A 24,763-nucleotide genomic window follows, 5' to 3' on the forward strand; every position below is an offset into this window, starting at 1 on the left:
AATTGAATCATTGTCTTGCCAGCTTTGGCAAGTGTGCCAACCATTGGTCAGTACCCCTCATGCTGCTCAGTAAGCACTAGGGCAAGAACACCAGCTTTTTCAAGCTAAGCTACCAGGACCTACCAAGATGAGGTAGATTTCAAGCCTTCTAGAGAATATTAGCAACTTCTTGTAAACCACACACTTTCCCATTATTACCTTAAATTAATGAGGAGCTCCCCTTTCAGAGCCAAGATGATTCCCTTTTCCTTTGCCAAGTGGTTTTTTAAGCAGCTGATTAAATTCCTGTTATAGAGTACAGGTTACAGGGTGCAGCTCAGAAAGTCCATCTGCTAAGCTTGGTCCGATTATTGCATTATGGAGGCTGGCAAAACAAGAAATCTCAGGAAAGTCTTCATGCTGTGTGGAGCTTCTACATTTCAGGCACTGAAAGGAAGAAGCTATTACAGATACCTTTGCAAAATCTTAAATAAATTAAGCAGCACAAGTCCAGCTGAGAATCTTTTCTCTGTGTTGAGCAGAGACACACAGACCTATCTGAACAACCAGGGCTGCTGGAAGTGTTAATTAAGTTCTGTGGATTTGTTGTTCAGGACACTGAATCCAAACCTTCTTCTCTCCTTTTCTTACTTCCCCCTCCCTCTCAGAGAATTCATAGCCACTATCTAATCTGACAAAAACTGTGTTCTCTTTTATACTTGGAGGTCACTTTATGTTACTTACAGTGTGTTGCATTATGTCAAAAGGCATAACACAACATAATGAAAAGCAGACTAATATAACTCAACATGACATCAATGACATAATATGATGTGGCTACTGAAAAATGCACTGTTGTCATTGTTTTGTGTTTTCATCTGACACCTACTTGCTATTCCAGAATGGAGCATTTGTTGTAGAACTTGGGGAAGAAGGTTGTGGATTGAGCATGCCTGCTTCTGCTGTGCCTCTCATCATTTTTGCAGGGGGATCACTTCATTGACTTTGCTGGAGTTCCTCCTCATTTGCAGTAGTACGGATCAGGCTCTAAAAATCATCACACACATAAATGCAATTACATTACGAAAGCCATCATGATGGAAAGTGCAGCTCCTGGGAGTAAGAAAATGACAACATTGTTATAGTCCCTGTAACCTTAGCTCTGCCCTCTTGGGTAGCAAATGAGCCTGTACCATTTTTCCTGCAGGATGTCATTTCATTTTGCAAAAGTGTGCAGCAAAGCAGCTGTTCAATATTTCTTTTAACTTCATTACGGAGTCTGTGGTCCCATATCTCATTTGTTGCACATCAACTAAATCCTTTTGTGGGTTAGGTACTTTTCTTCTTCCTGTTTTTATTTGCTTTTGTACTGTTCTAATTACCACAGTATATGTGTATTTCAAAACTGAGGCTAAATCTGTCTTCTCAACACACCCAAGAGACTTAGAAGCAGTTACTCCATGCTTCAAAGACAGAGGGCAGAAGCACAAAAAGGTGTCTTACTTTGGGCCCAACAGAAAAATCTGTCACAGGCAAGGCTGCAGACTCCTACCCTTTTGCATTAAGTCTATTTTTCATTCTCCAGCTACTTTGTGCTTCCTGGTTCCCCAGTGGAAAAAGCAGACATAAGCTTCATTTGTGAAGACCTCAGTCAATAATAATAAATGAAGCTGTGATGTTCTGGAGCTACACTGTTTCTGTGCAACAGCTCTGCTTTGTTCTCTATTGAAACCATAACAGAAGACCAATGGTAACCAAAATAACTGAGCTGATGGACTGCAGTCATAGAATCACAGAATCATTAAGGTTGGAAAGACCACCAAGACCATCTAGTCAACCATCAACTGATCACCACCTCATAAGTAAACCATTTCACTCAGTGTGATATCCACCCTTTTCTTGATAGCCATCCACCACCTCCCTGGGCAGCCTGTGCCAATGAAATCTACCTTTAATTCCACTGGAATTTTTGTACATGAAACAATCAAAGAACCATCTCTAGCCTCTTCTGCCTAACATGGGTCACAACATTTTATATATCAAGCATGTTTTCTGGTTAAGCTAGAACATATTTTTAAATATTACTGTTATTTTATGCTGCTAGTAATTGGCCAAACCAATGAACTCATAACATCCTCAGTGACAGAATTCAATGCCATTGACTTTGAGCCAGACTGGTTAATGGCTTTATCCTCACTGTTCTGCACATGGTAATGTCTGCAGTTCAGTCTGTTCTCTGCATCCACCTTAGACCACTGGTCACAAGCAAAGTGGGACCTGTACTGGAATGATCTGGGAGGTACTGGAAGCAATGGGATAGATCTCAACATTTTTGCTGCAAAATAGGATTTGAGATAATAATTAGTTTCTGCTGACAATACCAGTTCTATCTGGCAGGAAGACAACTCTAAGAAGTTAGTTTTAACAAAGCAGAAGTCAGGAAGTGAGGCAGTCTGGAGGAAAGTTAAAGAGCTCTGGGAAGGCAGGTGAGGATTTGATGTATGTCCACATTTTGACCAATTGTATTCACAGGAAGACAGGCTACCTTAATTTAAAATTTCAAGGACTGGAGAAGCCATCCCATCACTTGGCAAGTGGTTCTACCTGTCACAGCTTTTGCCTGAATGTTGGCATCTACAGGGCCTTTCCCTGTTAGGATAAAATTTGCTTTTCTAAATCAGCCTAATCTAATGTATCTGCAACTTCTGTTTGCAAATACCAAAGTGTCATTTCTAAAAATATTTTTAATATGTCTGGCACAGAGCTTCTTAAAATTTCAGGATAAACAATATGATCTCTTCAAATAAAACCTAACTATATCGGAATGTAATAAAATAATAGGTTTTGCCTCTTCTGTCAAAAACCCAGCATAGCAGAAGCCGAGGTCATAAGAGACTTTTGTTTACAGAAAATAAGAACTGCATATTGACCCAGCGGCCAAATTCATGCCAGGTATTTGTAGCTGACTCCCAGAGTTATGCTGAATCTCATCATACTGAGGTTTGGAGCCACTTAAGTTCCACTTTGGCTTAAACACACACGTCTGGATGGAAGATAGGCAGCAAAACTACCTCAGAATACAGCACATATTTTAGGCTATGCCATAAGAGCACTAGAAAAAGCACTGCCAAATAAGAAACAATTCAGGAATTTAAGTGCAGTGACAAATGCCAGCTGAACCAGTCACTTTCACTGAAAATTACTATGAATATAGTAGGTTGGCAATGCAGTGCAGATGTTGAATGTGGAACATGGTAATAGATAATGTACTCCACCAATATAATAGCTGTAAAAGCTAGGGTCCATGAAGGCATTTAGCAACTATTTGCAAATATCAGGGATCCCTAATTCAGTATTTCAGCACTTTTCTAAAACATGATTAGAGTAGCATCATCTCATGGCATTGTAACAAGCCCTCCTGCTCACACTAAAGAAACTCATCACCTGGCTTACAACTAAGAAAAGCAACAGGAGTGCAGCACAGATGAAAGGTGCCATCCTGCCCGCCTAGGAAATCAGGGTCAGATCCATCCTGGCCCTACGATGAAGACTTGTGAGACAAGCTGAGAACCTCACATACTGATCTGTGAAAATGAGCAAAGAAACAAATTCACAGTGATGGTTAAGCAACCTGAAAACTCAGATCGAGTCACTTGGGACTTAGGTTGTTTGCTGACAGTAGATAGAACCTTACAGAACAAGGACCTAAGTCATGGCTGAAGGTCTCTCCTGCTGGCTTTGCCAGTCAGCAGTAATATTTACTCCTAGCTGAGACTAAGCACGTGCTTTTAACTGAGGACCCCCCACAATATCATTCTGTTGGCTGAATTCTGTCGTGACATGTCCTGACCTGCTGTTTGGCTCACTTAGCTTGCTAACCCATTATATGTTCCCAGAACTTCAATACTTTAGTTATGTATGCATGGGAGCCAATGTACTCAGAAGTGCAACGCAGAATGCCATGGTGGCTTGAAAATACACAGTACAGTCACTCAAACGGGAGGAAATTCAAATGCCACATATAGTGATATCACTGTATTCCAAGCTCCACCCAAGTACCCTTAAATAATGAGTCAACACCTCAACAGTCATGCTCTATGGGACAAAAGTTTTGAAAGTAAGACTTAATTGTAGGAGCTGCATCTCAGATGGGCTGAAACACTCCTTGAGGTACCAAACTGTGAAGGAAATACCTCTAACGAGCATTTTCGAGGTTTAAAAATGCATGAAAGAAATCTGGGCCACAAACCCACCACCTTGGCCATAAAGAAAGACTCCCTGCAGCACGAGGTCTGGTATCAAACCATGAGAACCACCAAAACCTAAATGCTCTGAATTGACAGAGAGCTGAACATGTGGAAGAAACAACTTCAACCCATGTTGTGCCTTTCAACAGAAGTCAAGACTAAGGCTTCAAGAAGCCAAAATATCTCTTGGAAGAACAGCAAAGTGCTCTTTATACTTCTTTTGCTTGGTTTTTGCAGGTCATATGGAGACAGTGCTCTACAGGCTGTCTGCTGTACCCTTGCAGACATGAAAGCTGGCCCTGGTAAGGTAAATGAAGTGCAGGAGAGGACTGCTGTCAGCTCATTTCATCCATGATGAAACTCAGGCAACTACTCTGACAGCTCAGGCCAGGTTCCTACAGAGGGCTGAGAGTAAGCACACAATCTATCCCTAAACTGAACTTAGGTCAGACACTTCTGCTGAGCATAACTGGACATCACACACCATCTTGTTGAAAAAGTACAGAGCAATGCAGTGAGGAAAAAGTGCACTGGGAAGGAAAAAATGTCAGGAATCTGAACTGGAGGACCCTTATCATAAGTAACAGCGGCTCCCAGCCAACCTTCAGCCTAACTTCCAGAAACAAATGACACATAGGTAACAACAACAACTGCAGAGGAAGGTCTACCATCACCTTCTACAGCAAAACAAAAACCTAACAAGCTTCTCAGAAGGTGGAAGCAAGAAAAATCCACTTTTTTTCCTCCTTTTAGTTTTCTTCTTGGGTCTGAGTAACGCTCCCTCATCAATGACAGACATTGACTTCCTGCTGTATTAGAAGGAAAAACACAAAAACACTTTATAACCCAGGAAATTCTGCATTCACTTTCAGACATGAGAATGCCATTCAGAAATTATAGATAACATATATGTCTCTATCACCAAAAGCACAGAAGAAAAACCAAGTTCCTTTGGAAAGACTGCTGTGAACTCCAAGCCTCAGGTTTTTGTTTTTCCAATATGCCAGGCAGAGAGGAATCCAGTTTTCATTAACCTTATTAAGCCAGACCCTGTCTTTTGCTTACTGAGTGCATATTCAGTAAGGCGGGCAAAATGTACAGACTCTACTTTCATCTGTTGTTTAATGTGTTTATATATGAAGCTCTCCTCACTCATTCAACCATTGTAGTTTGGTGCTGTTCAGAAACTCGTGTAGATAAACACGGGTTAGGAAAGATGTCATCTGCATTAGGGTATTTGTCAGTGTGACATGAAAATTGTTAATATGCAAGGAGGCATCAGCTGTCTGTCATCTTGTATTTCCCTTTTAGTATTTATTATTTTTTCTTGTAAGGAAATATGCACTCAAATATTCAAGGTTATCAGAAGTGCAGAAAGAGGTAACTTTAGCAAACCCAGTCAACAGTGGATTTGCCCCGCACTTGAGACTCAGTTCTTACCAGCAAGCTGATGGACCTTGGAAGATAAGGACTCCACAAAAACACTATGGGGAGATTATCCCTGTGTTACCCTACTCCCACCTCTATGTCCAGGAATGTCTCCTGAGACCTCAATGGGAGCTCATGAATTTGAAGGACTTTTTTAACTAACTCACTTATCTACTTGACAAAATGTACAGTTTAAGTTTCTTGTGCATAAGATTGGATGTCTAGGTGTCCTGCAATGTTAAGAGGCAAAAAAAAAAAAAAAAAATTAAAAAAAATCACCTCAGAGCTCTTCAAGTAGCTCTTTCTCATTGTAAACCATGCTTGACTTCCTGATTTGTTTGAGGAAAAAGCCACTGAGTGTGCAGACATCTTTTATCCCTCTTAGCCACAATTCCTTCAGGAAATCCAGCAGCGAAGGTGGATACAATTATTGTAAATAATGTTGGATAGAACCCAGAGCAAATGAAGGTAGGAGGATACAGCTCAACAAGAACAGAAGTGGTTTCTAATGAGAGAAGGAAGATTTCACTCTCAGCATGGCTATTATTATGTCCTACACATTAATTCAGCCAAGTAGTCTCAAAGTAGCAGAATGAATTTCTGTTCACTAAAGTGGCATACGCTGGAATGGCTGCCTTCATTTTAAGTTTTACCGTTGTTACTTTACTGATTCTTCAGTGAATGAATAAGCATATGATGAATTAAACCCTGTAAGGCACTGGGTACCTGACAGGCTCTCACAACTTGCACTTGAAGGCAAATATTTCAGGCTAGACCATTCAAAGCCTTACTTATTCCATTTTCAGTTTTGATTATTGGTTTCTCTACTATACTAGAGATACGCAAGAATATATCTTTTTGAGAAATAAACCCTAATAATTCCAACAGAGTTGTGAATTCTTAACCCAAGTACACCCACTGTTGGGTCATTTCTTATACCTTCCCTTACAGTTCTCCCCACTTTGCCCACTTTGCCCAGAACTGTTCACTTTGTTGGTGAGTAACATACACATGAGCTGGTGCTTAAAGTTGAGGACCTTGAGTCTTGAGGTTTTTCTCCATTTTTCTTTAAATCTTTACTATGTCACCGTTCTTAAGTTTTTGAGACCCTCCTGACTTCAGCACAGTCTTTCCATCCAAAGTGTGAATAATTTCCTTTTTCCTTACCCTACCGATGTCCTGCAAGGACTAAAGGTCCAAGTTATTGTGCTGTTGTTTATGGGCAACTCTTCTCATGCTGCTTCCCAGGTGTACAGCTGACAGAAAAGTCCCTGATGAAACAAAACGAAATTGAATATAAGAAGGAAGCAGGGAGGATGAAGGAGTTTATTTCCCTGCTGACAGAAGTATCCATGAGTAACTTACTCGGTGGTGGCACTCCAGGGCCTTCATTTCTGTACAGGAACTTTTCATTCCCAGACCAGACAAAATCTTCAAAGTGTAAAGGTGAATCCTGTTATGGTACTACTTAGGAGTCACTCTTTAGAATTACAGAATAGTAGAGTCATTAAGGTTGGAAAAGACCTCTAAGATCATCCAATCCAACTATCCACCAGTATTGCCCACTAACCACATCTCAGTGCCACATCTCCACATTTCTATGAACACCTCCAGGGACAGTGAGCGACTCCACCACCTCCCTGGGCATCCTGTGTCAATGCCCCACCACTCCTTCAGAGAAGTTTTTCCTAATATCCAACACGTACCTCCTCTGGCACAACATGAGGCCATTTGTCCAAATACAGCCTGAATATTTTACTTCCTAGCTCATCTGACCATAAATCATAAATCCTAGTAATGTGTCCCATATCACAGAAGAAGCAGAAATATCCCACGCTACTTCTTCTGCTCATATTTCTTGTCACTTGTCTTACACATACATTACCAGCTTTCTGTGGCAGGAACTGTTACTTGTTATGTAGTTGTACAGCACCTAGTACAATGGAATCTGAGCCCCAAACCATATTTTCTAGGTGCTATTGCAAGACTGATAAATAAATAACTACCGTCAGCAAAACAAGCTGCTTTTAGGCAGCATACCTCTGCAGCTGAGAGCAGAATCCAGGCAAGGGCTGAGTGCCTGCAGCTCTCATTGACTCCAGCCAGACTGTAGTAGCTCAGCAGCTCTCAGCATCTCTGAGGATTTACTCTGCAGCGTGTTTGCTTTTGCCTCCAGTGTGCAATGTGAGGAAGGCAGTAGTGTGACTCTGAAAACCACAGCTCCCAGCCACTTCTCCCCTGGTGCTGAGTGAGAGAGTGAAAGCTTGCAGACCAGCCGTTACCTTTCTCATGCGGGTGTCGCAGCGGGAATAAAAGCAAAACATGGAGCTGAATTTATTTCTAGCCAACGGAAATTTCATATTGAAGGTTACAGGCGTCCTGTGCCTCTTAAAAGCAAGTAATAAAATGCTGCTCTCAATTACAAATTGTATTTACATTTTAAACCCCCATATGGGTTGGTGAAGTAGGGGGAGGTGTCACATGCATTAGCAGCAGCACTGTACCATGATTAGTTCCAATTTTTCACTCTTTGTAATAAGCAGTTAATGCCTCCTCTTTGTTCTTCTTGCAAACTAACCCTGTGGCCATGACAGGTCAATAGCAGACTAGACACAACTCCTGCCTCATACCATGATTCAGCAGAAGCAAAAGCATTGAGCTGACCATCTCTAAAATCTCCTGTAACAGGATTCACATGTTACGTATAAATTTGATAACGATTGACTTTTTTCCGTCACTTCTTTGGCTATACTTTTCGAAATGTAGGGTCATTTAACAGAGAAATGCAAAAATGCCTGCAAATGTGCACAGCTTCATTTTCCTGTGCTAGAAAAGTCAAACTCCCTTCCCTATGTCCCCAGGCAGGAATAAAGGCAAAGCACTCATCATCTTAAATCACAGAGTCATAGAAAGGCTTAGGTTGGAAGGAACTTTAAAGATCATCAAGTTTCAACCCCCTTGCCATGGACAAGGTTGCCACCCACCAGATCAGGTTGCCCAGGGCTCCATCCAACCTAGCCTTGAACACCTCCAGAGCTAAATGATGCACATATCTCATGGTCGGCCTGCTGCTTCTCACAGCTCATGTGTGTCCCCCAGCATCAACTCTTCTGTGAGACCATTTGAGGTGCAGTTTTGAAATAGAGGTGTCCAGCATTGCCGACAGGACCTCAAATATTAACACAGACTCTCAGCACTTAAACAAATCTGCATCAGATCACTGCTCTCGCAATGTTTTTCCTCTTTAGCCAGGCTAAGCACGTGTGAGATTATCTCCACAGATTCTGGGGGCTACCGACCATTTGACGTCCCCAGCTGCCTTCCCAGCAGCCTGTATTAGCAACAATGTCAAAAGGTGTTTTCACACCAGGAGCTGCTCTATGGAAATAATCATTAGGTCTCATTCAGCTTCATTGAAAATCTGACATGGATGTGGTAGAAAAATCCCACTCTGAGGTCTGGGGGAGTTCCTGATATCAATAGAGATGTCTCTTCTCTGTTTGCAATGAGATGTTCAAGGCATGGATCCTGGACAATTATACATTTTTGCACCTAATGATACCCACACAATGGATATAAATGGCAGCACTGTCCTTAGCTATGGAGGCAATCTGCAGTTCTGCTGGGAATAGGAAAGGTCCCTGAATGGAACAAGAGCTGGAGAAAAACTGGAAACTATGCTACAACACAGAAAACAGGGTCAGCTCTTACCCATGGGGACTATTGATGAGAGATGGAAGTAATGGGCTTAAACTGAAACATGAGAGATTTGAAGTTAGGTAGAATCATAGAATTATAGAATCATTAAAGTTGGGAAAGACCATTAAGATCACCAAGCCCAATGCCAACCCATCACCACCATGCCTACTAACCACATCCCCCAGTGCCACAAACTAGGAAAGAGTTGTCAGGAAAAATCTCCATCTGGAAGAATAGAATAGCAAAAAAAAAAAAAAAAATTCCTCCTGAGAAGATGTGGCATTCAGAGGGTTTTGAGAAACATTAGCTAGTGGTTTTGAGTCTGGTTATGCTTTGGTTGTAATGATGTTCATGTCCAGATAGTGCAGAACAAGCCTGAGGCCTCGGAGGTGGAAGGCTGTTCCATGCTGCACATAGATGAGAACCTGTGTGGTCCTTCATGGCCTTGTCTTCCCAAAATGTATCCCCAACACAGCTGTGATGGCCACAATGGAAAAAGCTGTGCCAGGTTCCCTGCTGTGTAAATCACTTCTGCAATCATTTGGGCCATGTCAGTTTACAGTGGCTAACCTGGTTTGCTTTTATTTATAAATAATACATCTGTTGCACAGTGGTTATAAATAGTATTTCATTAATTTTATTACTTATTTAGATATTTCCCTACAGGGCTAATGCAGAATTGCAGTTGCGTTCCTGTTTCTGCTTCTGTTCTTCCCCAAGTTGAGGCTGCAGCTGAGCTGTATGGTTTGCTTGGAGCCCAGCTCAGCGGCTCGCCTTTGGATGAAGAGCACATTTGGTGTAATTAGATTTGTGGGTTTAGGTGTTTGGGGGTTATTTTTTTTATTTTTTATTTTTTAGTGTGTAACAGTGCAATAAAAAGAAATGGCTGTAATTTATAGCCTAGCACTTGGCAAGCAGCTTGTCTGGTCTAGGATTTTTTAATGGCAGAAATTTTCAATTTAGGTTAGAATTTCAAAAGAGATTAGCGCCCACAACTAAGGCAGGTGTTCAGTGCTGTCAGGGTCAGGCACTTAAAAATCATGAATCAGGCTTGAAAATGCCAATATTAACCTTAAAATGATGAGAAGATATAGACAGAAGCTCACGCCTATGGGTACAGATGTATATCCAGGTACCTCTGAATAAACTGCTTAGTTCTGCACCAAACTCACCACTTAAAGACATTTTAGTCTATTATGATTTACAGACAAAATGTAACATTTGTGACAATGAAAATACATCCTCTAAACAAAAACATTTTGACATTGGATTATATATCCTTAAGGCAATAAATTTAAAAATATTTTATTTATCTTAATAACTGCAGTTCTCTGTGAGAACCTAGAACTAAATTGTCCTCTATGCCCCAATATTGTGCCAATTTAGCTTATGAATTTGGATTCTTTTTTTAACATTTCAGATTTGCTTCCTTTGTGCCTTTATTTCCAAGCTTTTCTCTGCAAGAATGATCTCAAAACTTCCCGTTCTGAGTACCACACATTCTGAGATTTCATAGCCATAATCTAGCTCCAGGGACTGCAGACTTAAGAAGAACACTAAGCATGATATGAATCACAAAAAAAATAAGAGAACTATGAATAAGGTGTGTTGTTTTTCCTTATGAAGAAAGCTCAGACTTTGCTTTCTTTGCAAGAGTTCCATCCTTAGGATAATGAACACCTAGACATAAAGAGAACTTCTGAGATGAGAGCTTTCTGAACTATGTAATTGCACTTTTAGGTGCTGAGAGCCTTGGCAGAGCAAATACACATTAGCTGGTACAAATGCCAGCATTGCAAATGGAAAAGTTTAGTCAAAACGGATTACATGAGTTACCGTGTACACTGCACTCTGGTACTGTAAGTGCATACATTGGGACATTGTGAAAGAGGGGCCCCTTTCAAACAGACGTATTGACCCAGCCTGATCCAAAGCCATCCAGAAGCAATGAAGCAGCGTGCCACAACCTTGCATCAAGTGTAAAGGTAAGCACATGAAGAAGGCCTTGCAGGACTCACAAGTCTTTTGAGACCATGTCTTGCATTTAGGCAGAGTGAAAAGTGCTGATTGTATCCCATTGTCCCCATACATAACTGCTGCAAAGACAGATTTGCACTGTTTTCTTAAAGCAGAAGTCTACTTGCCTATGTTATTGTAATCCAAAAAAGTGATGCCTTGGCGCTGAAATACAGAGAAGCAATGGCACATTAACACCATGTTAGTGGAATACATCAGAGCAGTTTTGCTCTGTGCTGTTTTACTTACCACAGGGCATCTCAGTAACAACAGCACTGAAATGCTGAGTACTCCAGCTGAGGTGAAAGAAACATCTTAATGGGACACCCTGACATTTCTGCAAACCCATCTACATTCCTTCAAATCAACACAGTGATTGCCCTAGCATGAGGTCACAACGAGCCGAGTAAAAACTTTCAATCACAAAAAAGCCCAAACCCCAAGCTAAAACATAACTCACAAGAGGATGGGAAAACACGCTGGGCGTCGAGCTAACTGCATGAACTTTGGAACTGATCAGGGGCAGTGAAAGAAGGGCAGTTCAGCTCCTTGAGAAAAGCCTTACCGACACTTTATTCTCATGATTTAAATGCTTAAAAGTCTCTGTTGGTCACAGAGCAATTTGTTTGGAAGGTTCATGAAAAATGCCATTTGTTCTGGTTACTGGACCTGAAGCTAGCAAGGTGTGTAACTGTTTTTTTCAGTTTTAAAAGCAACACTGATGCTCTGTCCAGGCCTGGGAAGCTTCAGCAGATCCTCCAGCAGAAAGATTTGTTTACAACAGAACTACAAATGTGAAATTGGAATATTAAAAAATGCATAAGGGTGTAATAGAGATTCTCTTTCCAGTTCCAGTGACAACCTGCAGTTCATATTGATTCTGTGGTATCAGCTAGAGATTTAACCTGGCATCAGGATGGTTATATCACTACAAAGCCTTTCTTTCATCTCATTCAAAGCTCAACCAGTGCAAGAAGTCCATAATGGAACTAAAACATATATAGAATCATAGAATCATAGAACAGTTTGAGTCGGAAGGGACTCTTAAAGGCCATCTGGTCCCACTGCCTGCAGTGCACAGGAACACCCACAGCCCCATCAGTGCTCAGAGCTCTCCAGGCTGACCCTGGGGGTCTGCAGGGATGGGCACCACTCCTCTCTGGGCAGCCTGTGCAGTGCCTCACTGCCCTTACATGAAACAACTTCTTCCTCACATCCAGTCTAAATCTCCCCTCTGTTAGTTGGAAACCATTTCCCCTGGTCATGGTGTAGAAACTCAAGAACTAAACATACAAGGGCCTATTCCACATTCAAGTCTTGCACTGGTACTACTAGGCAGTTCAGTTTAAATTCACATTCAAAGTGAAAGCAAGAGAGATTTTCAGTGTCCCGGCCTTTTCGTGCTGAGTCCATCTGTCCAACAAATGTGAAATGCCCAAGGTTTCAGCAGTAATAAATGGTGACAATGAAATCTCTGTTCCAGAACCCAAGCTCTTACTGCTTGTTAATATTTTTTGCTACATTTTTTCATTAGTAGCTTTGTTTGAGTGCTTTGCTCAGCACTCAGTCACAGTTTGACCCTCATGATTGCTCATCAGGTAAGCAATGAACTTTGACATCTACTTCTAGCAAATTTGAGGCAATCTCACTCAAGCAAACCTACAACACTGACAGCAATCTTAGTGTATTTAGTCAGGATTTCATGGAAAAGTTGTGATTTCACTAAAAAAGTAAGTAGCATATTGTATGTACAGTGGTTGGTTTGGTGATGGCATGTTGCTGAAAAAGTAAGATTTTTTTCAAGTAGAATCTGGTTACTCAGAATGCTCTCGTTCTGAAGGAAGATGTGGGATGTTTCCATGCTAATTCAGAGAGAGATTAAATCTTGTGTCAAAGCATGTAAAAAAGATTGTTCATATTTCAATGTCAATAATAAATATTGTGTCAGTTTGTGAAGAACTAAGCATAAAGCAAGCAGCAGCAAAATGGGAAAATCTTGTCATGAAACATGTAAATATTACTTTTTACTCAGCTTCTCTGACAAGAAATCAGGGCAGAGTTAGACAGTTCAGTCATCGGTCACTTTAATATAGCAACAGGTCAACATATGTCAGGAGATTTAGGTTGGATATTAGGAGGAAATTCTTTGCTCAGAGGGTGGTGAGGCCCTGGCACTGCTGCTCAGAGCTGTGGGTGCCCCAAAGCTGTGCCCAAGGCCACGGATGGGTGCTGGGCAGCCTGAGCTGGTGGGGGCAGGCAGCCCACGGCAGGGTTGGGGCTGTGAGATCTTTAAGGTTCTTTCTATGGGGTCCCGAACCATTCTATGATTCTATGATTAGAAATGCTTAAAATGCCAAAGGGAAAGCATAAAGGGCAAAGAGATTTAGCAAATCATGTTGGTTCCAGTTCCTCCTGAAAAGGCTGTAACATCACCTGTGAAGTATCCAAAAGAGTACCTTTTTCTTTCTTTTTTAAGTGAATGCACGAAACCTCGAACAGTATGTTTGCTATTTTTTTTTTCTTTTTTTTTTTTTACATATATATATATATATATATAGGAAACTGTTCTGTTCTGCATCTAAAGGGCGATTCCCATACAGTGCCCAACTCACAGCAATGAGGTTAAATTGGTTTGGATGATATCAGCTACATGTAATTAAACCAGCAGCCCATGTCTGATCCTTTCTGTGACCATGTTAGGTGTTAAATTAAGGTCTGATTAAGAGTGTGCTGCTGCAGTTAAGGTCAAGGACTAAAGATCACAAGCTTTGTTTCATCTAATAACAATAAAGACTGTCTGGCTGCCAAATACCACAACAGCCCTTGTTCTCCTATCAGACTGCTGTCCAGCTAGAGGGATCTGATTTCACTGGTATCCCTTTTTAAACCCTACTTCTAAGAGGGTTTGTAGCTATTTCATCTGTGTTAAGCAGCACTGTGTTACCCGAGGCTATATGCTACGTTCTATATGATCAAAGCAGAAATGCAAGCAGCTTCTGACGAAGAGTTATCGTGGCTGAGGGGAGAAAATATCAAGGAAGGAGAAAAAAGATACAGCGCTACAAAAATACCAGGTCATGCCACCAAAGTAAACACCCACAGGTAAGTTCATAGCATGAGACCACACAATGGTGGAAACTGTGCACATGTGTTTGCTTGGAACAAATCACAGGCTCGCCCCACCAGCAGTCAGCAGGAGAGATGTGTCAAATAGGAGAGATGAGAGATAAAAGCAGAGTGGTGAAGAGAAAAAACAGTGACTTATTTGTAGGATGAAGACGAGCATCTGTTCATAAGAGCTTCTGCCTGCATGAGTGTTTTCCACGAAGTCAGGTCAGGAGACATTAACAGATCAGTTGTTTGTTAGGAGAGAACAAAATTCCTATCGGCCCAACGCAGCGCTCTCCCCAGACGTGCCCATATGGATCTCAAACAAATGCAGGGTGCTGGGGCATGTTTGCTTCACGAGGAGGGGGGTGGAGCAGGGTGGGAAACCACATGGCCCCCAGCTAATCTCTCACAGCCAAGTCCTATTGTATGTCTCCGTACTTGGGGTCCAATTTCACAGTTGATATCAATTCATTTTCCAAGAGTCAGCTGAAGTGTCTGTCACTCACTGCTATTGCAGACGACTTAGTAGATTATTAATAGAGTACTATTCATACCTGGAATGATGATTTTGTTATTCTATCAGGCTGCACACAAGAAATTCATAATAGGAACATACTAAACACAGTAAGATCACTGTTTGGACAATTCTTGGTGAATTGCATCGTACACGTGATCAGAAATTTTCCTGGAGCTGTCTTGGTGCTTTAGATTTCAGGACTTGAGATATAACCAGTCCGTTTCTTAGTGAATACTGGGTGAATCCCAATGGATTCAGTGGTGTAGTTCAACGTGGATCAGCTTCCAATGGCTTGCTGTAGCTGCTGAGCTGCAAATATTTGCAGAGGCTGTGCTGTGGGAGTTCCCACACCTCCTGGAATCTGAGTTGTGTCAGAAAGACAGCAATCACCACGGAATGACCAGGTGTGATATGAATGATCTGTGTGATAAGAGAAATGGCTTTGACGTTAGGAGTCAGTGCCTGAACCAGAAAGCAACCTCTTACTGAATTAAGGCTTCCTCTACACCTTGTTTCCCACCTAGTCTTTTCCAGTAATACAGTGTGCTAGTCCTGGCTGAGTCTATCTATTGACAATGAGAAATTTTTCATGTGACTACTTAAAGACTCCAAACTCAAAAAAAATAAAAAGAGTCAAAATAAAGGGCAGGTTTGGTTTGATTTGATTCACTTCTTGATCATTCTTCTTGCTAAACGTTACAAATATTGTGCACAGTGATCCATAGTTTTAATAAGTTAATAAGGAGACTGTGGCCAAAGCATTTTTAAACTCAACAGTTAAAGACTGAGCACATATACCCACATTATCTAAATATTAATGCTGAGCCATCCTGATTGACTGCTGCAAGTCAAAGGAAGCTGCTTTTGAAAAATATCATTAGTTTTGACAATGGTGTCACTATTGCCATTGTACTGTGCTGCCATTTTAGATTTAGGCACTGCAGTCTGGATCCAGACACATTCAAAGGTGAGGTACAGGAGGCAGGTCAGTACAGTGTAAGTCAGCCACTTACTCTCATACAGGAGCAGTGTGATCGCACCAAGTCCTGACACCTCTGACTGCCCAGGCTCAATGACCAGGGGCCGGGTCACAAGCAAGGTGACTGGCAGTGGCTCTCACCATCAATCTGAAGTGAGCTCACAGTCCTGCTGTTGATAGAAGGATTGCTTTTGAAAACTTTCCAGCCTTGTCATGCATAGCTGCATTACGTTATCTCGGTATCGGCAGTATTCCCCGAACTACACTTAAGCCAGTATAAGAGGGATTGTTGTACATATTATGGTAATGTCATTTATTTATTTTACACAACTGGAAAATTTAAGGGCAACCACTTCACTCCTGCGCTGTGTAGATTAGAGCATTCACAGTAACACCTGCTTAACGGACAGATAGAAAAAAGCTCTTATATTCCTTCTTTATTGCAATTTATTATTATAGCTTGAATGGTTCCTAGTGACTTCCTAAGATTAATGTTAATATTCTGATCGGAGACTTCCCTCTGGGGTTTTATTATGGGTTTTGAACATTCATTTCATTTAACGTACACATGGGAGCAAGTCTGGTGGTTCCAAAAATATTTGTAGTTGGAAATCACAGTGATTTTTTGTTAGGCTCAGTGCCAAAGAAATCACAAATCAGAAGTCTGTTATAGAGTAGTTCCAATTTCTTGGCATCAGAATTTCTCTTTATGTATGTGCGTAGTGTGATGTTTTCCCCAGCTGTATGGCACTGAAGATTTACTCAGATACACATTGTTTATCTGCTTTTTAAGGTTTCTCTTGGACCTAAAGAATTTGTCTAGCTGCGTGGGGATTCATAGGGATTTTATGGACTTCCTGTGTGAGCCAGGGGCTGCCCATCGGGTGTGCATCTTTCCCTATCGCATCTGGTGTTTTTGAACCAAAGTATAGAGTAGAAATTTCACCCCTGATTTTTTTTGGCCGGATCGATTGTTTAGTCTAGGAACTCTAAAGTAGACATTTTAGGTGCTGGAATTCCTCTTTTTCTTCAGTCAGCAGCTGATGTAGTATGGTGTACATCAGAGTCTAGATTCACATCTTAGTGAGTAAAGATTTATGTTCCTCCTAACGCTTCTTGACATTAATGAGTATTACAGACATGTATCCCCATGGATTAAGTTGAGAACATACCCCAGAGTGTGTGTGGAGTTTGTCATTAGGGCATCACGCGATTAAAACCAACAGAGAAATTCCAAGGGTAAGGAAGCAATTGGATCTCTTCCCTTCTCTCTGCTGGAGTACATGTAAGAGATACACTTTAAATCTTCTCGTATTTCCAGCCCTCTCACACCAGTTCCTGCATTCGTTTTTAGTTGTTAATGACTTCAAAGAAGAATTGACTGCCACTTTAAAGACATTTCCCATAACAACGTTATGAGAAGTATTTTGCTGGCAGAGAACATTTCTGTAGCTCTTTAATTAAGGAACTTCTATAGAGCTGGGGGAGAGAAGAGAGCACTCACTTCCCCATCCAGCCATTTCAGGGATTGGATCAGTGCAATGGGATGATCCTGACAGAACACTCCATTACCAAGGAATTGTGATCCTACATTATGGATCCCATTGAATGTGCCAGAGACTGTGGCACAGTCAGACCTGGTAGCAGTGTGTCAGCTGCCATCCCAGAGGGTTCACTAATGCCAGGTGTATCAAAGCAGGTGAGTACAGGAACATGTATGCGGATGTGTTTGCTCTCTATTGCCCATTACTCTAAGTTTGAGGCTTATTTTAAACGTAGTGCTGCATGGACACACAGTCAGCTGCATTATCTGTACATCTTGGGGACAATTCAACTGCAAGCCAGACAAACAAGGCACAAATAACAGAACCCTGGATGTAATTTCAGTCTCCCTTAAGGCCTCGTATAAAACTGACCTGCGAGATGGATTCAGTGCAGAATTTAACCCCCATTATCTGCTGTCTACAACAAACAACTCTGAAGTCAGGATCCTTGTATTTTCTTCGTGATAGCCCAGCCGTGGAGTGGAGATAATTATTGTGTATCTGGTTCATAGGGTTTTCTAGGCTGACTGTTGTCACACACAAGGGTTATTAGCTGATATAGACAGGATCATGCAAGACTAACTGCAACATGGAAATAAGAATTCTGTGTTTTCCCAGAGAGTCACTTGAGATCTTTTTGAGAGAATTTCCACAGGAAAAATCTGATTTATCTCACTTGAAAGCAATTGTTCCTGGACCAGTCACTTCCCTTGAAACACACCCATTTCTCTCTCAAAAAAAGAAGGATAACAATAGGTAGATTTTGAAAACTTTGAGATCTGTGGAAATAAAAGAGCTGCCTGTAAAGTGTTTGGAAAACTTCAAAAAAAAAAAAAAAAGAAAGGTGCTACATAAATGCATATTGATTGCAGCTCTGACACTCGTGTGGCAGTTCTGAATGCAGAATCAAAAGCAGAGGGGGCAGTTTGTGAGTCAGAATAAGGAGCTGTCAGCCTTTAGCCTGTATCTTAATGTACTTTGAAATGTTGCAGACTTTCAGAGGATCTGGTTTGCCAATATTGTATGTTACAGTAATTACACCAATCTGAAACAGAAGTTTTCCTCCCCGCCCCTGAGAGAAGGTAAAGCTCTTAGGGATATACATAAATGGAGCCTTAATCCCACAAACTTTAATGCATGTGCCTAATGCTAGGCAGCAGAGCTATCCCACTTCAATAGCTCTACTCAGATGCATGTGTGGAAGTGTTTGCATGCTTAGAAGTTAATACTAATAAATGCATGGTTCATGCAAGATCCCTATATAAACAATCTATGTCTGCATCCAAGTGATGATTTTACTGCTGCTCTGTAGTTCTGTGTAGTGGCTTTGAGAAGAAGTCTTGTATTTTCTATAGCAGTAAATGTTTCTGATAGTGTTTTTCATTGCTAGCTCTTTGGGGCCTAATTAAAAGAAATATCTGTTAAATTTATTCATTGCTTGGTTCCTTGATAGCAAGAGGCACCTGGTGTAAACATTAAAAAGAAAAGCAGGCAGCAGCCAGACCTCATCAAATACTAGATGCATTAGGACATTTTATTTATAAATATGAAATTGGTTTTAATGACTTCAAAAGGAGGAAATGTCAGCAAGAGCATAATATGTGCAAGCTCAGTAAAACTGTCATGAAGATGCCAAAACCCACAAAAATCTAGAAATTGTACTTGCTCCTTGCTTCTCCCCTCAAAAAGCAAGTCACAGTTCCAACTGCAATTGGCAAAAGTATATGTAAAGTACCAGGACCAGCCAAAACAAGCTGCCAATGAAATGGAGCATCCCAGAGCAGGTCTGAATGAAAAGCACCATCAGTGGTTGATCAGCAAAGAGCTAAGTCATACTCAGTTGACTGATTCATTGAAATGAATCTTGAATTTTATCCCGTATGATTTAATGCAAAATGCTTAAGGATGAGAAATCTATCCTTCTTTTGGGACGACATTTAAGCAGGCACTCCATTAAACATATGCTTTGCATTCACTTGACTTCATTTTAGAAAATACTTAGCACTGTTTCACTCTGTTGAGACTACAGACATCAGTAAATCTGTGATGAAAAGTGCCTCAACATTATAATGAAGCGTGCATTCAGTTCAGTCCCAAATAAAGACACAATAAATTCCTGGTCAATAGACCATAGTAATACAATTGAGAACAACAATAATTCTTCTGAAAAAAAGAGTTCTCTATCCTTATGAGGCAAAATCTATCCTAAAGATAGATTTCACCTTACGGCATTTTATTATAAAACGGCAAGGAGAAAGATGTTATTTCAAAGGAGTAACTTTGATGTCCATGAGATCATTGTGTAGTTTTAGAGCAGGATGAGCTACAGTGTCATTTAGAGAACTGAAATTTTGATCCAGGTGTAAGATATGTGGCTGAGTCCAAAGAGGTAAAAATGTACCTGTTATAAGAAGAACTCTCATTCAGTGCTATTAGGAAACTTAAGTTCTAAGCTCAAGGGATTTTTGACCCAAAATAACTAAAGTGCAAACATTCTAACTTAGTGAAAAGAAAGAGGATGTCATTCTAAGCCAATCTACCATGTGAAAGTGTGACAAAAGGAACATTCCTCGCTTGTAGAGCAGAACTGACTCTCTGTTGGCAGCAGGGCTATAAAAGAATTGGGGTTTTGTGCAGTAAGGACAGAGGGCCTCCTAGAAAACCATGGGTGTGATCTTTTCAGAGGGTCTGTTCCCAGTTGTAAAGAAGTAGAGATCTGCTGACTTTTTAATCACATCAGATGTGCCCCATTTCTAGGGTAGGAACTTTCACTCATGCCCCTGTAAGCAAAATAAAGAGGCGGTGGTTTTTCATCCTGCCCTGACCTTTGGAAGAAGTCATCCCTGCCAGTGCTGCACTCTGGCACACGAGAGGCATGGAGGGATCGGAGCCGCCTCTGAATCACCATCACACTTCCTGCAGGCTAGCACCTGTGTTTTCCTTGGAGGTGACCCCATCCAATAACTAACCAGGTCTGACCCTGTTTATCTTACAAGATCTGAGCAGTAGGATTGTTCAGACCTCCAAAATTAAATGTGAAACACTATTAAGTCTCAGAGGAGTCTGAGAATAAGCAACTGCAGCCAGGGAGCACAGTCCCTGCACAGAGCTGATGTTTGCAGAATACAGGTATAGGATGCTATAGAAGGAACTCTCCACTCCAGGTTTTAAGTGAATTCAGTGACAGGACCTTGCTAGGTTTAGGATGAGAACAAGTCTAGACGAGGGGGAGCAGCAGGGACTGCAACTTATGAAGTGACTTACTCCTACCAGCTCTATATGTGAGCCTTCTGTGTCCACCAAGCCAGGTGACATTTAACCACAGAAATATTTAACTTACTTTTTACAAGGATGTACATCGTTGACCAAGATAAAATACAGGGATGTGGGAGAGTCAGGATGCAGCCTTTTCAGAGCAACTCTGTATAAAGAAAAAAGGGCAATAAAAAGGAAGTCTTGACATAAGGAAAACATCTCAATGAAATTCTGCCTTTTAATCTAGGCCACGATCTCTCTTCTCGTTATCTTCCCTCCTTTTTTAATCCTCTGCTGCACTTAGCTTTTTTATACTCCTTCACTTTTATCAACTTCACCTGTCTCAAAGTCAGTCAATGCAAAGGCCATGGTTTTAAAACATGGGGACATGAGCTGATGCACCAAACTTCTCAGCTTCTCCTGAGGTGCCAACTATTCAAATTGTCAGCAACTTCAAAGCAATCTACGGCTGCTCAGTGCCTTTATAAAATCACTTAAGTGCCCAAAGAGGAACATAATGCAAAAACCCAGAGAATACTACTTAAAAAAGCATCTGATTGAAGAGCCAGTATTTCCAGTAATGAAAATGAAAAGCACTCCACTCCATGGTGAGGGAAAGCACCTGGAAATCCAAGATCTACTTTAAAAAAATCAAGTATCTTCTGAAATATGTAATTATTTTGGTAAATGATATACAATTTTTAATAATATATTTACCCAGAGTTCTAGACCCTCCTCAGAGAGAATTGCAATATGATGCATTCAATGTACCTAAATGCTTGTCCAAGTTTGATCAAGCTCTTATCTACTCAAGCTCCACCAACGCTGCGGTGAAAGAATAACTTCTTTTATTCATTGCCTTAGGGAAATTCAGTTCAAGAGTGACCTAAACACCAAACTTTATCTCCATTGAAAAGCCTGAAGAAAGACTCTCTTGCATTTTATTAATGCCTCTGCTAGGTGGAAAGCCCTCATAGGAAAATAGTTTTTTCAGCCTTTCTCCTGTTACCATTTTTCCCTGACATCTGTTCATCACTAAGCCAGCAATAGATTCGATATCATGCCATATTGCATGTGAGCTGCCAAAACACTTTGAGAAGGAGGAGTTTGTTAAGTGTACAGAGAGATGGGCAAAGCCAATCATGTCATGGTTTAAGCCACCTTGTTGATATAGGAGGCTTACAGCTGTCATTAGGGAAATGGAGAAGGGGGCCAGTACTGTAAACTCACACCAGTGACAGCTATAGATCAGGAAAGAACATCTCAACACATGGCAGGCCTTGACTGCTGAACTGTTGGACTGAACTTCAGTTAATAGTTTGCTGAGCTTTAGTCTGCTGCTAGCAAATACAGTCCAACCAGCCTGAGGTCTTCACAAGATATGTGTTTTGTCTGACTAGTCGTAGATTAAAGCCTAGCAAGCCTTCCTACCAATGGCATCTGGAGCTAAAAGGGTCAATCAACTTATATATCCTGTGTTTAGCAGACATTAAAGGCAGTATGGAGGTCTGGATGCTATAGATGTGATCAATGCCTCTGACAAAACAGCCCAATCTTACCTCTGGAGCAGAGATTTCTAGGTCACTGCTTCCTAAGCTCCCAAGAAGCACCCAGCCACCATTTGTAACCATTACTGTACATAGAGATGAAGCCCAAACAAAAACAGTGATGCTGACATATTTGAAATAGCAATACTGGTTTCAGGCCTGGCTTCTCCTTGGCAAGACATATTTTGAACAGAAAGATACATACTATTTTTTGTGTCAGTGTTCCTAAGGAAGAACTTGAGACAGTTTTATATGCAACGGTTTCATGTAGCTCCTTTGAATCTAATGAACTATGACCATACATCTCTAGAAGAAAAAGAAGTTCCTAGTGGGTCTGAATTTAGGAAAGACTGCTGTATATTGAATCTGTAGCCCTAGTCGGGTGCATAATTGGTCAAAAGACTGAAGTCTTTTGAACTGTTTTTTTTTGTTGTTGTTGTTTGTTTGGATTTTTGGTGAGTCTTGAGGAGACTGAATCTGGAATTGACAACAATGCTGGCAGGGTGGACAGTGCCTAGCATATCAAGCTAGAACACTGGTTGGAATATTAGATGTTATGATATACCTAGAGAGGAACTATTTCAGAAATTGCAATTGGTTTTGTAAGGTAAAATTATCATTGCTGTGTCCATATTAAAAACTACAGACTGCTTTTTTTTTTTTTTAATTTCTTTTCTTTGATTGACTTCAAGCTCTTTCTTTGGGATAACATTTCTGTTTGCCTTTCCTAAGTTAGACAAGTTTCCCAACTTTCATTTTTCTTTGTTTTTCTCTAGCATGGAGAAGGGAAATCCTCTTGGTTTCTTATTCTCTAATAACGCACTTCTACTATGATCCAAGGAAACTACCTAGCTACATCCAAAAAAGGTTTTTCTCACTTTGCCTTCCAGCCTGAAGTGCTGCTCAGATCTCTCTCACTGCAAGAAACCTTCCCTTCTTCTGCTATTCATCATAGCAATTTCACAGGCTCTCTTCAGCTGTTCTCTCCATGGGTTGGTGAAGCTGGTACGGTTATTATCCTCTCTATCCTGTACAAAGTAAAAAAAAGGAAAAAAAAGATTATTTATGGATAACACTGCAGACCACCCATAAAGCAAGAAAAATTGAGAAAAAGCAGTTGTTTTCATGCTCAGGGCAGTTATAAGCATACATAGCTTGGATTAGACAATCCTTCCCATTTGACTTCTGTTCCTTCATAAATATTTGTAACTTTGCTGATAAAGCAATGCTGAATTTCTCAGCTGGATATCCATGTGGACAATAAACTGTGGGACTGGAGTATGGATCTCATTCTATAACGAGATTTCTTGAATAGCCAGTTGTTCCAATCTTTATCTTGGTCGTGAAAAATCTTTTCAGGAATCAAATGGCAGAACACAGTCACTACATACAGCTGCTTTGACTGTATTGTCGATTGCCTGTAAGGCCCATGCAATAGGTGATAAAGGCTAAAAGACATTAAAATGATTTTTTATTGTGACCTGAATGCAGACTTGTGTACAGGAAATTACAATATTGCAACTTTTTAAAAAATATGATATGATTTCTATTTAACACACAGAATCTTTACTTCAGTCTTGTTGTACTGATGAGCAAAACATAATAATAAGCACAATTTTGTGCTTAGAAGCTTCTGAGGACAGTCACTGTCACTGTGCTGAGACCACACAAGGAAGCACAAGGAATGATAACCAGAAGGACAGAACAGTGTGAGTAAGAGTTACCCCATGGCTGACCAGTTTGGGGCTTTGTGCTACGTGGAGTTAACAGAAAGGATAAACTGTGGCCAGCAGCAGGCCAGTGCTGGGTGCACTGGAGCTCCAGCTGGGTAAAGATGCTTGCTCTTAGGACAGTACCAATGGCTTGCCACTGACCCAGCTTTGCATTTAGCCCAACACATTTTGCAGTGGGACACCTGGAGGATTACCACCATCTGCCATTTGTACATTGCTTTCCAAATACAGCTCTTCAGAGCACATAACCTGCATCCGACAACAAAGCCACGGGAAGGTTTGAGACTTGGCTCAGAAGTCAAGATTGTAGGAGGAGTCTTTTAAGTTCATCAATTTGCAATCACTAGGTTTTTCCCAACAGAGAAAGAAATAATAATTTTAAAAATCCCTCTATAGGAGGAAAGAAGCGTAGGAAGATAGGGATGATTTCAAACTTCAGTTTTACAGTTGTATCCCTTACTGAATGAATAACACCACTAAAATATCCCTTTTGTCCCCAGATCTCAAAGTACTTTACAAAGGCAACAAAAATGTCACTGACACCATTTTACTGCAAGGGAAATAGGAGCAGAAAGGGAAAAGTTATTTGGCTGAGAATCCCTCAAGAGACCAACAGCAGAGGTAGGAATACAAGCAGCAATGTGCCAAGTAAGAAAGCTGCCCCAACTACATGCTGCCTGTAATCATCACATTTCTAATGCCAATAAA

General features: G+C 40.9%; 1 long non-coding RNA gene across 3 annotated transcripts in view; it reads right to left on the reverse strand.

Moving 5' to 3' along the window:
• Positions 1–203: 203 nt before the first annotated feature.
• The window catches only part of LOC149915305 (uncharacterized), a 65,552-nt gene continuing 40,992 nt past the window's right edge, over positions 204–24,763 (reverse strand). For 2 of the 3 annotated variants that reach the window (XR_016459233.1, XR_016459235.1), the window contains exons 2-6: positions 23,201–23,350; positions 20,861–20,941; positions 6,822–6,925; positions 869–1,026; positions 204–426 (exon numbers count right to left, since the gene is read on the reverse strand). This is a non-coding gene — a long non-coding RNA (uncharacterized LOC149915305). The remainder of the gene's footprint in view (positions 427–868; positions 1,027–6,821; positions 6,926–20,860; positions 20,942–23,200; positions 23,351–24,763) is intronic. The other variant, XR_016459234.1, reaches the window with a different exon arrangement.

The sequence above is a fragment of the Phasianus colchicus genome, chromosome 21 (assembly GCF_987193195.1).
Source record: "Phasianus colchicus chromosome 21, bPhaCol1.hap1.1, whole genome shotgun sequence".
Classification (NCBI taxonomy): domain Eukaryota; kingdom Metazoa; phylum Chordata; class Aves; order Galliformes; family Phasianidae; genus Phasianus; species Phasianus colchicus.